Source organism: Octopus sinensis, linkage group LG4 (genome assembly GCF_006345805.1).
Source record: "Octopus sinensis linkage group LG4, ASM634580v1, whole genome shotgun sequence".
Lineage (NCBI taxonomy): Eukaryota > Metazoa > Mollusca > Cephalopoda > Octopoda > Octopodidae > Octopus > Octopus sinensis.
The window spans coordinates 82,651,728-82,662,178 of NC_043000.1; positions in this window are offsets into that span (position 1 = coordinate 82,651,728).

Genomic DNA, 10,451 nt, shown 5'->3' on the forward strand with positions numbered 1-10,451 from the left:
GCACGGACGGATGGACAGACGAACACACAGACGGGCGAATGGACAGACAGACAGACAGACAGAGATAGATAGACAGACAGACAAATAGATAGATAGATAGATAGATAGATAGATAGATAGATAGATAGATAGATAGATAGATAGAAAGATAGATAGATAGATAGATAGATAGATAGATAGATAGATAGATAGATAGATAGATAGATAGATAGATAGATAGATAGATAGATAGATAGATAGATAGATTATACATACATATGTACAGAGAGAGACATACTCAGACATACATATGTACAGAGAGAGACATACTCAGAAACATGGCATCACATACAAAATCAGAATACAAAGATGACGGACAATGTAACGAACACACAGACACAGACAGAAATGTCAGTGTGATGGAGGTGGATTGTGCTATGCAAAGAGAGGGATAGGGGAAGAGGTATATGGGTGACTAGAGTGAGGTAAAGGTCGGGGAGATGAAATGGAAAGAAAGGGGAGATGGGGAGAAGAGGAGGGGAGGAGAGAGAAGGAGAGGAGGGGAGAGGCAGCGGAGGAAAGCCCTGGAGCAAGCAGGAAATCGCATATTATGCACACACACATACACTCAAACATGCATATAGATAAATTTGTTAGTGTGTGCATACACACACAAAAAAATACACACATAACCATATATATATAAAACATAAATTATATATATATATATATATATATATAAGTAGGTGAATGAATATCCTATGTTTATCGTCAGCATGGAAAATTCGTTTAACCGAAACCTGGGTAGCAATATGTCGAGAGTAAAGGAATTTTGTTAACATCTTCGTTCGACTCCATTCTTTCATTTATATATATATATATATATATATATATATATATATATATATATATATATATATATATATATAAATGTGACCGCATGTGTACCGTTGGCGATTTTTTTTTCCTCTGTCTTCCCTTCTCTGGATCTTTCCTTCTCCTATGTTTCTGACGAAGAGCTCCGCTCGAAACGTTGAACCCTCCTTCTTTCCTGGGTCCAATAATACTATATTTGTTCCACGTCCTCGTGTTGTGTTTTTTGGTGCTTTCATGTTTGGATAAACTCTACATATATATATATAATATATATATATATATATATATAATATATATTATATATATATATAATATTATATATATATATACGCACAGGCTTCGTTGTGTGTTAAGAACTTTGCTTTCCAACTACAGAGGACCGGGTTCAGTACCGTTCCCATTGTCTTCTAGTGTAGCTTCGGGCATTGTGAATGGATTTGATTGACGAAAACTGAAAGAAGCTCATTGTGAGTGTGTGCGTGCGTGTGTGTTTGTGTGTGTGTATGTGTGTATATAGATATGTGTGTGTGTGTGTGTGTGTCCGACTCCTCTTTTCAAGAGAGAAACACAAACACACACACAAACACACATACAAACACACACAAACAAACGCACACACATATATATGCATATATATGTGTGTGTGCACTTATATACAGATGCATGTATTCATATGTATATACGTAAAATATACTGTTAGACAGACAGACAGATAGACAAACAGACAGACAGACAGGTAGATAGATAGATATATAGATAGATAGATAGATAGATAGATAGATAGATAGATAGATAGATAGATAGATAGATAGATAGATAGATAGATAGATAGATAGATAGATAGATAGATAGATAGATTCGGTTGTTATTTATATCCTTTGGTGAACTTTGACAGAGCAAACATAATTTTTGAAGCCTTTCGTCCATGACCATTTCTTCCTATGTTTCAAGTAGTTAACTACATCACTGAATGTTTCAGATGTTAGTAGACGTGATTGAAAGTTGGCTTCTCTTTCTTGCATTTAAAATGATCCGTTGATTGATGATGCACGTGTCGTCTGCTGATCAACCGATGTCGTCTGCGGATAGGCGGCTGTGTGTGTGTGTGTGTGTGTGTGTGTGTGTGTGTGTGTGTGTGTGAAAGAGAGAGAGAGAGTCGGGGAGAGAAAAAGCGTGTCCGTGCGTGTGTGCATGTGTCCTTGAATATTATATGATATATGCCTGTGTCTGCGTGCTTATGTATATAATAATATATAGAGAGAGAAAGAGAGAGAGAGAGAGAGAGAGAGAGAAGGAAGAGGTCAGAATGAGAAAGAGGTTGGGAGAGAGAGAGAAAGCGACAGTCAGTTAGACAGAGAGAATGTAGGTCTATGTGTCCCTATATGTTAATTCTAGTTATTTTCATTCTTCTCCCTATCTTCTCTTTTACGCTCTTACTATTCACAGACAGAAGCGCGTGCGCGCACACACACACACACACACACATACACACACACACGCACACATAACGCACGCGCACACACTTATACGCACATATGTACACATACACATATTCACACACATAAACTCACACAAACCCATACACACAGATGGTCATACATACACATACAGATACAAACATAGATACATACACAGAAACAAATACATAGGCTTACATACACATACATAACATACACATTCATTTACATACGTACACACACTCACGCACATACATACATACATACATACATACATACATACATACATACATACATACACTTACACACATATGCACACGATATTCATTCCACAACGTACGGACTAAAGAAAGAACCTCTATATGGTCGACCGACTTGCTAGAAATAGCAACCAAAACAACTCTCAAACCGCACATCTTTTCTTTGATTTACTTGAGGATAATGGAAAATGAGTTCTGTCCAGACACCAACGGATATATCCGAAATAGATTTGAACTCACTATCTTGCAAGCCAGCCACCAAAGGAACTTTTACATGAACCCTTAGCTTGCTTGAAATATCAGTTAATCTCCTTCAAACCATCCGCTACCGTCTTTGAAGAAGAAGACATGTATAATCTACCTGTACATATAGAATATGTAAAAATGTTTCAGACGGCAACTCCTCCTGATCAGGCCCATTCTAGGACAAGACAATAAAAAATCACTATCTTATGCTCTTCATTCAGACATGCGTTACGACCAACTGTTGTCCGAGGCTCCTGATCCAATAGGCTTTAGATGACCTAACGATTTTGCTAATTCAAAATATAAGGTAATAGAGAGGCTCCCATTAAATCTAGAAACACCAATCAATTTGAAGAGTCCTCAAAACTTAAAAGAGCTTCAATTAATTCAGAGGGACCCCCACTTAAATTCAATGGGTTTTTTAATCTAAAAGGACCCAGTAAACCAAAAGTGGACTGAATAATTTTAAAAGAACCATATTGTAAAAATAGGCAGCGCTCCAGCATGGCGCAGTCAAATGACTGAAACAAGTAAAAGAATAAAAGAATAAGTAAAAAAAATTTACAAATTATGTATTTAATTGCTGTAAAATATATTTCTTAATTTTTAAATCCAGGTTTTAGTCTCCTCTGAGTTAAAGGGATCCCCTAAACATTGAGATCTCATAACCCATTGTCCATATTGGCTCGTTCATAAATCTGGCCCTGGTTTCCACGATCTTTCTGTTGCCTAATATTCAAGACATTAACATAATAAATACACAATGTAATACGATAAATGAAAACATGAACATAAATACAGAATGTGATATAGTAGATTAAAAATTCAGTTTTGTTCTCATTCGTTCGCCAAGTCAGATTCCAAAACAACGTTACAACACAACCTTTAATTATACAGGGTATCCACAAAAACACTCCCATCTGCGTTGCTGTGAGGTGGCGGCCATCTTGGATTTTCTTGTATTCACGCCAAAGATGGTAAATCACCTGAAAATAAACGATAATATTATTGTTGGAGTATCTGTGAATACTATATTAATCAATGTATCTGAATTACTTTAGATATCAAAGTATCATTAAATCAGGGAGTGTTATTGTGGACACCCTGTATATTAATTTAAAATACCAGTAATTTTCATTGCAATTATTTTGCTTTTATAAAAATTCGTGACCTTTGAAAATTCACGTCGTAACGAATCCGGAACAAAGGTGTGTTCTTTTCTGTTGTAAACTGCAAAAAAGGTGGTTTTGCTGTTTAAGGGCTAATGAAGGCTCACCATATGTCTGGTACACACTAGTGTACTCTCTCTCTCTCTCTCTCTCTCTCTCTCTCTCTCTCTCACACACACCACACACACTCTCTCCCTCTCTCTCCCCCTTTGCTTCCCCAATCTTTCTCTCTCCCTCCACACACACACATATGCCTTGTATATATATATATATACACACACACACACACACACACACACACACATATATATATATATATATATATATATATAATATGCATACGAGGAAATGCTGAAAAGTTCCTGGTTTTGGGTAAAAGAAAATACAGGAGGATCGGTTAATTATGATTTTACTCAACATGTTCACCTCTCAGATTCACATACTTACTGCAGCGGTCTTTCGGTTTTTCTAAGCCCTGTTATAGACCTTGGAACTTTTCAGCACCTCCACCCCGCATTTCTATGTACATGGTTGTATGAATATATAATCTATGTATGTATACACACACACACACAAAATTATGGTTGTGTGTGTTTGCGTGCGTTGATACAAAGCGATAAAATGGTCCCTGATCAATGCTGCACACAACATGAAGCTAATCAGATTGATACAGTTTTCTGTCCACGGAGAGATAAATCTCTGCTGCAATAAACTAAGTTTATTTAGTTTACATGAAAGTAAGTTAGTGTTTAATTTTATAATTATATTAATTTTAAATATGCATGCATACTACATCCATACATACACACGCACACACACATATATATGTATATGTATGTGTGCATATATGTATACATATATACACATATATATATGTATATGTATGTGTGTATATATGTATACATATACATATTCATATATATATATATATATATATATATATATATATATATATATATATATATATATATAACTCGAACAATGCATATATACATACACCTGCAAATGTGTATGTGTGTGTGTGTGTGTGTGTGGGTGGTGGTATATATAATATATATATATATATTATATATTATATATATATTATATATTATATATATATATATATATATCGTGGCACTCCGTCGGTTACGACGACGAAGGTTCCAGTTGATCCGATCAACGGAACAGCCTGCTTGTGAAATTAACATGCAAGTGGCTGAGCACTCCACAGACACGTATACCCTTAATGTAGTTCTTGGGGAGATTCAGCGTGACTCAGAGTGTGATGAGGCAGGCCCTTTGCAATAGAGGTACAACAGAAGCAGGAAGAAAGAATGAAAGAAAGTTGTGGCGAAAAAGTACAGCAGGATTCGTCACCACCTCGTGGAGCTTTAGGTGTTTTTGCTCAATAAACACTCAAGACGCCCGCTCTGGGAATTGAAACAGCGATCGTACGACCGCGAGTCCTCTGCCCTAACCACTGGGCCATTGCGCCTCCACACACACAAACACACACACACAAAAACGTATATATATATATATATATATATATATATATGAAAATGAATATATGTCTTTACATGTATATAGATACAGATTTGCATGTATGTAATATATATATATATATTATATATATATATATATGTATATTATACATGTATATATATGTATATATGAGCGTATTCATCCCATATGTGCAAGTAATTATGCATACTATTGTCTGCATGTGCAGTTGTTTATAATTATGCATGCATATATGAAAATGTGTGTGTGCAGCTTGTAAACATATATAAAGGATACACACACACAGACATACACACTTACACACGCATTTGTACATACACACACACGCACATACACATACACGTACGCACACACGCACATACACGCACGCGCACGCACTCAGACACACAGACAGACAGACAGACAGACACACACACACACACACACACACACACACACATACACACTCACACGCACACACACGAATAGCTGCCAAACATTGGAGCCTGTGATTAGACAGAAATGGTACTATAGAGACAGATGAGGGATGAAGAATCTAGGTCAGGGGTATGTTAGGGTAGATGCGTAAATATGTAGGTATGTAGTTGTGTGGGTAGATGTGTATGGAAGGTAGGCAGTGGGTAAATAGGTAGGTAGGTAGGTACGTGCGTAGGTAGGTAGGTGGGTGGATTATTAAGTAGGTCAACAGATAAGGGTAGGGTGGTTCGTGGAACTTTACACCCTCTTACATAAGCACCGCCTGTGTATGTATATATGTATGGATGCATGTGTGTATATATATGTGTGTGGATGTGTGGGTGTATGTGTTTGTGTGTATGTGCGCGTGTGTGGGTGTGTGTATTTTTTCATTGTGTGCTTATGTATATCTTAATATATATATATAGATCTGACTGGCCTGGTGCAGCCTTCGGGCTTGCCAGACCCCAGTTGAACCGTCCAACCCATGCTAGCATGGAAAGCGGACGTTAAACGATGATGATGATGATGATGATATATATATATATATATATATATATATATGCACATATTCTTATAAGTGTATGAGTGTATGCGAGTGTGTGCAAATTTATATATATATATATAGTGTGTGTGTGAGTGTGTGTGTGTGTGTGTGTGTAACTGTACATACGCACGAGCACACAAATAATTTGGTAACTGTTTTTGTTTACAAACTAAAGGGCAGAGCACTCAGAACTCCTTATCAACACACACATACACACAGCCAAAACAAAGATGCGATCACACAATCATACCCGCACACACATACACACACACACGCACAAACTCCCATACAGATAAACGCATACGCGTACATAATGTATACATGCATATATGTAAGTATACTTATTCATATATATATAATTATATATATACATATATATATATAATATATTATATATATAAGTATACTTATTCATATATATATATATATATAATACATATATATTATATATATTATAATACATATATATATATATATATATATATATATATATATACATATATATATATATATTTATATATATATATATATATACATATATATGTATTATATATATATACTTATATATATAAGATACTTATTCATTATATATATATATATATACAATATATATTATATATATATACATATATATTATATATATATAACATATATATATATATATTAATATATATATACATATATATATATATATATATTATATAATATATATATATATATATATATTATATATATATATATATATATATATATATATATATATACAATATATATACATATATACATATATACATATATATATATATAATATATATATATATATATATATATATATATATATATATATATATATATATTATATATACATGTATTATATATATGTATATATGTGTGTGTGTGTGTATTATATATATATATATATATATATATACATTTAGCAGGCAAACACGGGAGCCTATGTTTAGTTAGAAGTACTGCCGCAGTGAAAGAGACAGATGGGAGTTGAAGAATCTAGGTCAAAGAGGGTGGTCGGGGTAGGCATGTAGAGTGAGGTAAGGTACGTAGGTAGGTAGGCTGGTGGATGAGCTATTAACTAGGTTAGCAGATAAGGGCAGGGCGGGTCGCAAAACACCCTGTTACATAAGTACTGTTATTCTACTTTGCCATTTATGTGTTTATGTGTATATGAGTGCATGTATGCGTATGTGTGTGTATACATATCTATAAATATATATATATATGCAAATATGTATGTACACACAAATATATAGCACACACGCATTCACATATACACACACAAATGTACGCACGCATACACATACACTTACACATACACACAGACACGTACGCACGCACGCATAAATTAAACTACTTTTACGAGCTAGGATGAAAATTAGCCAATAGAAGTCCAAGTTTTTGTGTGCGTGAGTGCTTGTGTGCGTGTGTGCGCGTGTGCGTGCGTGTGTGTGTGTGTATGTATTTGTATACTTATGTGTGTGTGTGTGTGTGTGTGTGTGTGTGTATACATTCTTTTATTGTTTTATTCTTTCACTTGTTTCAGTTATTTGAATGCGGCCATGCTGGAGCATCGCCTTTAGTCGAACAAATCTTTCAGTTTCCGTCTACCAAATCCACTCACAAGCCTTGGGTCGACCCGAGGCTATAGTAGAAGACACATACCCAAGGTGCTACACTGTGGAACTGGACCTGGAACCATGTGGTTGGGAAGCAAGTTTCTTACCACACAGCCGCTCTAGCGCCTATATACTTGCATAAATATAACACTCTTACATACATACATACATACATACATACATACATACATACATACTACATACATACATACATACATGCGTATAAGGCGGCTGATGCATACATACGTATACACTCTGACCTAAATAGATTCCATGTGTTCTATATATTCATACAGAAGTAAACAAACATCTAAATACAGTATCTTACGCATATATACACAAACGTATAGGCAATCACACGAACAGTTTATATAAACATACGGACGTACGCATTCATATATACTCGTATACTTGTGTGTACGTGTGTGTATGTGTATACCCACATGCATACATATATATGTATATGTATATGTATGCATGTGTGTATACATATATATATATATATTATACCATTGTATATATGCATATACATATATGCATTTATGCAGACGCACACACACAAACACACAAACACAGACGCTCACACCCTTACACCCTCACGCACTCAGTTACATTTACATATGCATATACGTACACTCACACGCACAGACACACACCTACATGTGTGTACATATATATGTATTTGTGTGTGTGTGTGTGTGTGTGTGTATACATGATGATGGCCGTTCACTCGTGACCGAGGAAGACCATTGCAAACCTTCAGGAACATCGTGCGCTCTAGGGCTAACTTATATTTTGCATTTGCGGCTCCGTTGGTGGCTAATGAGCCCTACTCTTGACACGCATACACGGCTGTAAACATTGCAAACCAAGCTTTCCCCATTCACTACACTAGCAGTGTGCTTTCAAGGAGCACGCTTAAATTCTTCATCCAGAATACATGCTCTCCCAATGGTGTCGACTCCACTCCTTAACCTGCTTCTTCCATCTCTGTCAATGACAGGCATTGCTCTTGCAGTCAGTCTCCTACATATCACAGGGCTTTAATGAGGACTTGACACAGTCCTTACATTGCATCCTTGGTTTCTGCCGGGGTCTCTTTCCACAAATAAGTTCCCCATATTGCATCAGTTTAGGGAACCTGCTATCCTTCATTCTAATAAGGTACCAGACCAACGTAACCGGTACTTGTGCACCATCGCCTCAATACTCAAGATACCAGCTTTCCTTAGGATCTATGTGTCTGGAGTTTTTAAGGTCCAACCAACATTCAGAATGTGTCTCAGACATCACTGGTGAAAGCGTTCAAGGACCCTTACATGACGTTTGTAAAGGGTCCATGTCTCACATGAATAAAGGAGCGATGTCAGAACACATGCGCAGTACACAGCAATTTTTATTTGGCTTGTGATGCCATACTGGGACCAGACACGAGACTGCAGAGACTGGAAGGAACCAGTTGCTTTCTGCAGCCTGAAAGATATTTCATCATCCAGAGAGCAAGAACGGCTGAGTGTGCTGCCAAGGTAGACAAACTTGTCTGCCACTTTCAGGATTGCTCCTTCACCCAAGATAGCTGGTTCCACATATAGATTTTTCTGGTGAAGGCTGGAACATTATAACTGTCTTGTCCAAGCTCACGTTGAGTCCAAATGCCTTGCAAGAAGCAGAAATACGATTCATAAATATTTACATGTCATCCACTGTATGAGTGACTAAGTCACAGTCATCTGCATAAAGGAGGTCACGAATAAGAGACTTGAAAACTTTTGAATTCGCAGCAAATCGGTACAGATTAAAGAGGCGGCCGGAAGATCAAAACTTGACATATATTTCCAGAGAGCTAACCTTAGCAAAAGCGTGAGTAAAAGCAGCAGCAAAGCACAGAGAAAAGAGAGTTGGGGCAAGGATGTCACCCTGCTTGACACCATTCTCTACAAGAATGGGTACCGCATGCCACCACCAACATTGACCCAAGCCTCCATCCCATGATTTAATTATAGATACCCAGTGATCCAGACATTCTAGTTTGCCAAGTATTTTCCATAGCAAGGCCCTATTCACAGCATCAAAGGCTTTGGTTAAATCAATGAATACCTAGACAAGATCCATATTCTGCTCAGGGCACTTCTTCTGCATCTGTCTTACTGTGAAAATCATATCCATTGTCCCTCTACCAGATCGGAAGCCACATTGAGATTCAGATAAGGCATCATTTACGAAACACCCATTCAGGCGGGTAAGAAGAATATTTGCCAGAACCTTGCCAGCAGCTGATAGTAGAGCAATACTTCTGTAGTTACCACACATTAATCTGGCTC